We start from the raw sequence: 5,150 nt of genomic DNA, 5'->3' as shown, positions 1-5,150 counted from the left end.
GGAGAAGTTGAAGGGGGGATCCGGACAGCCCACAGCACAGGCCCTCCGAGGCACCTGCACAAATTCCCCAAAGCGTGAGGTATTCATTTCAGCTACGGACTGGAATAGCAACCCTGAGTAGACACCACAGCAACAAATGTCTATGTCTTGCAGCCTAATGTTTCCCATTGGATTTGGGTTTTGACCACTCCAGACCAGTGTTTGTTACCCATCCCTATTTGCCCCTTGAGAGGGTGGAGGTGAGCTGTCTTCCTGTTGACTCAAAATGCCCTGAGGGAGGGATTTCCAGGATTTTGACCCAGCGACAATGAAGGGATGGTGATATATTTTCAATGAGGGGTTTGGAGGGGAACTAGGAGCTGTTGGTGTTCCATTCCATATGCTGCCCTTGTCGTTCAAGGTCAGGCTGGGTTAATGGGCAGTCCAGAAACCCAAAGCAGATCAATGAGGGCCCCAATCCAGCCTGGAACCCGTGTTGTCAAATAGATAGTGCAAAGAGCTGTACGTCTCGTCAGGGGCCCACCGTTGATTGAAAAAGCAGTGAGGTGTGTGAACCTTCATTCAGCCTCAGACAAACAGGCAGTAGCACTCAGGCTGCTTGGGGACAGGAGACAAACTGGCCTAAGGACAAGGCTGGAGTGGGAGTGGGGAAAAGGCAGTGGGAATGACAAAGGTGGAGGGAATGAGGATGAGGTAGAGGGAGTGAGGGTGAGGCTGGGAGCATGGGTAAATGCCCAGATTGAAAATGGTGGATCCAGCTGCCTGAGCACACAGAGCTGTGAATGTGTGAGTGAGGAAATCTGTGTGGGTGAGGGAGAGATAGAGACATTGGAAGGCATTGAACAAGACAGAGAATGTGGGAGGCTGTTAGAAAGAGGGGAGTGTTGGGAGGCTGTGAGAGAGAGTGAGGGAGTGTGTGTGTGGGGAACTGTGAGAGAATGAGAGAGAGGGGTGAGTCTGGGAGGCTATGAGAGAATGGGGGAAAGAGTGTTGGAAACAGAATGAGAGAGAGGCGGGTGTGTGGGAGACTGTGAGAAAGAGAGAGAGGGGAGTGTAGGAGGCTGTGTGTGAGGGGGTGTGTGTGGGAGACTAAGAGAGAGAGGGGAGTGTGGGAGGCTGTGTGTGAGGGTTGTGTGTGTGGGAGACAGAGAGAGCGAGAGGGGAGTGTGGGAGGCTGTGTGTGAGGGATGTGTGTGTGAGAGACAGAGAGAGAGGGGAGTGTGGGAGGCTGTGTGTGAGGGGTGTGTGTGTGGGAGACAGAGAGAGAGAGGGGAGTGTGGGAGGCTGTGTGTGTGGTAGACTGAGAGAGGGGAGAGTGTGGGAGACTGTGAGAGAGAGAGTGTGATGTGTTGGAGGCTGTGTGAGAGAGTGAGAGAAAGGGGAGAGTGTGGGAGACTGAGAGAGAGAGACAGGAATGTGGGGGGCTGTTAGACCATTAGACCATAAATCATAGGAGTGGAAGTAAGGCCATTTGGCCCATTAAGTCCACTCCACCATTTAATCATCGTTGATGGGCATTTCAACTCCACTTACCTGCGCTCTCCCCATAGCCCTTGATTCCTTGTGAGATCAAGAATTTTTCAATCTCTGCCTTGAAGACATTTAATGTCCCAGCCTCCACTGCACTCTGTGGCAATGAATCCCAGAGGCCCAGCACTCCCTGACTGAAGAAATTATTTCCGATCTAAATTAACCCCCGCTATTTCTAAGGCTATGCCTACGGGTCCTCGTCTCCCTGCCTAATGGAAATAACTTCCCAGCGTCCACCCTTTCTAAGCCATACATTATCTTGTAAGTTTCTATTAGATCTCCCCTCAACCTTCTAATCTCTTATGAATATATTCCCAGGATTGTCAGCCGCTCATCGTATTCCAGGGATCATCCGTGTGAATCTCCATTGGACACGCTCCAGTGCCAGTATGTCCTTCCTGAGGTGTGGGGCCCAAAATTGGACACAGTATTCTAAATGGGGCCTAACCAGAGCTTTATAAATTCTCAGAAGCACATCGCTGCTTTTATATTCCAACCCTTTTGAGATAAATGACGACATTACATTCACTTTCTTAATCACAGACTCAACCTGCATGTTTACCTTTACAGAATCCTGGACTAGTACTCCCAGATCCCTTTGTACTTTGGCTTTATGAATTTTCTCACCGTTTAGAAAATGACCATGCATGTATTCTTTTTTCCAAAGTGCAAGATCTCATATTTGCTCACGTTGAATTTCATCAGCTATTTCCTGGACCATCTCCTAAATCTTTCTGCAGCCTCCCCACCTCCTCAGTACTACCTGCCTGTCTACCTAACTTCGTATCATCAGTGAACTTAGCCAAATGCCCCCAGTCCCTTCATCCAGATCATTAATATATAAAGTGAACAGCTGCGGCCCCAACACTGAACCCTGCGGGACACCGCTTGTCACCGGCTGCCATTCCGAAAAAGAACCTTTTATCCCAACTCTCTGCCTTCTGTCAGACAGCCAATCCTCAATCCATGCCAGTAGCTCACCTCGAACACCATGGGCCCTCACCTTACTCAGCAGCCTCCCGTGTGGCACCTTATCAAAGGCCTTTTGGAAGTCTAGGTAGACCACATCCACTGGGCTTCCCTGGTCTAACCTACTTGTTACCTCTTCAAGGAATTCTAACAGGTTGTCCGACATGACCTCCCTTTACTAAATCCATGTTGACTTGTTCTAATCCGACCCTGCTCTTCCAAGAATTTAGAAACCTCATCCTTAACGATGGATTCTAGAATTTTACCTACAACTGAGGTTAGGCTAATCGGCCCATAACTTTCCATCTTTTGTCTTGATCCTTTCTTGAACAAGGGGGTTACAACAGCGATCTTCCAATCATCCGGGACTTTCCGTGACTCCAGTGATTTTTGAAAGATCACAACCAATGCCTCCATTTTTTCCTCAGCCACCTCCCTCAGAACTCTAGGGTGTAGCCCATCGGGGCCAGGAGATTTATCAATTTTTAGACCTTTTAGATTTTTTCAAGCACTTTCTCTTTTGTAATGGCTACCATACTCAACTCTGCCCCCGATTCTGCTTAATTGTTGAGATATTACTCATGTCTTCCACAGTGAAGACTGATGCAAAGTATTTATTAGGTTCTTCAGCTATTTCCTTATCTCCCAGCACTAGCCTTCCTGCATCAACTTGGAGCTGCCTAATGTCTACTTTTGCATCTCGTTTGTTTCTTATGAATTGAAATAAACTTTTACTATCATTTCTAATATTACTGGCTAGCTTACCTTCATATTTGATCCTCTCCTTCCTTATTTCTCTCTTTGTTATCCTCTGTTTGTTTTGTAGCCTTCCCAATCTTCTGATTTCCCGGTGCTCTTGGCCACTTTATAGGATCTCTCTTTTTCTTTGATACATTTCCTGACTTTCTTTGTCAGCCATGGCTGTCTAATCCCTCCCCCCCACACCACCTCCCCACCCCGGATAATCTTTCTTTTCTTTGGGATGAAACCCTGTACTGTATCCGCAATTACACCCAGAAACTTCTGCCATTGTTGCTCTACTGTTTTCCCTGCTAGGCTCTGCTTCCAGTCAATTTTCGTCAGTTCCTCTCTCACGCCCCTGTAATTACCCTTATTTAACTGTAACACCATTACATCTGATTTTGTCTTCTCTCTTTTAAAGTTCAGACTGAACTCTAGCATATTATGATCGCTGCCTCCTAAATGTTCCTTACTTTAAGATCTTTTATAAAGTCTGGCTCATTACATAGCACTAAGTCCGGAATAGCCTGCTCCCTTGTGGGCTCCATCACAAGCTGTTCCAAAAAAACCATCCTGTAAGCATCCCATGAATTCCCTTTCTTTGGGTCCACTAGCAACATTATTCACCCAGTCCACCTGCATATTGAATTCCCCATGATCACTGTAACCTTACCTTTCTGACATGCCCTATCTGTTTCCTGGTACATCTTGCACCCCTGGTCCTGATCACTGCTGGGAAGTCTGTACATAACTCCAAATATGGTTTTTTTTGCCTTTGTGATTCCTCAACTCCACCAACACAGACTCCACATCATCTGACCCTATGTCATTCTGTGCCATAGATTTAATTTCATTCTTAACTGACAAGGCAACCCACCCACCACCTCCCTTTCTTTTTGATAAGTTGTAAATCCTTGGATGTTTAACTGCCAGTCCTGAACCCCCTGCAACCATGTCTCTGTGATGCCTACCACATCATAATCATTCACAATGATTTGTGCAGTTAATTCGTCTACTTTGTTACAAACACTACGAGCATTCAGGTAAAGTGCCTTAATGCTAAAGTTCTTATCCTCACGATTTCCAACATATTCTAGTAATGTGTCCTAAGTTATCCTTCCTTTTTGTTTCATTCCTAGTCTGCCTTGAACTTATACCCTGCACACATACTAACCTGCTGCTTATCTTTTGACTTGACTCCATACTTCCCTGTCACTTTCCCTTTCCCTCACCACTGATTCACAAGTTTAAAGCCTAGTGACCACCCTATTTATCCTTTTCGCTAGAACACTGCTTCCAGATCGGCTCAGGTGGAGACCACCCCATCTGTAGAGATCACCCCGGTACCAAAACTGATGCCAATATCCCATGAAATGGAACCCCTCTTCCCCACACCAATCTCCTAGCCACGTGTTCACTTCCCTAACTTTCTTATCCCTATGCCAATTAGCACGTGGCTCAGGCAGTAATCCAGAGGTTATGACCCTCAAGCTGAAAATGTATTGCTGGAAAAGCGCAGCAGGTCAGGCAGCATCCAAGGAGCAGGAGAATCGACGTTTCGGGCATGAGCCCTTCTTCAGGAATGCCTTGCAAGAATCTTGCAAGGATGCCTTCCTTGAAGAAGCTCTCTTCCTACAGTATCTGCAGACCTCACTTTCTCCGTTATGACCCTCGAGGACCTGTTCTTCCATTTCCTTCCTAGTGCTTGATAATCCCCAAACAGGTCCTCCTTCCAAGCCTTGCCTGTGGTGTTAGTGCCACCGTGAACCAAAACAACTGCATTTACTCCCTCCCGCTCCAATATCCTTTCAAGCCGATCTGAGATGTCCTGCACCCTGACACTGGGCAGGCAACACACCATGCGGGACTCCTGATCCCGAGATGGGGGAGTGTGTGGAAGGCTATGAAGG

Source organism: Chiloscyllium plagiosum, unplaced genomic scaffold (genome assembly GCF_037043375.1).
Source record: "Chiloscyllium plagiosum isolate Xiang-an unplaced genomic scaffold, Cpla_swu_hap1 HiC_scaffold_23, whole genome shotgun sequence".
NCBI lineage: Eukaryota > Metazoa > Chordata > Chondrichthyes > Orectolobiformes > Hemiscylliidae > Chiloscyllium > Chiloscyllium plagiosum.
The sequence above is the reverse complement of the archived record's forward strand: the minus strand, read 5'-3'. Positions refer to the sequence as shown.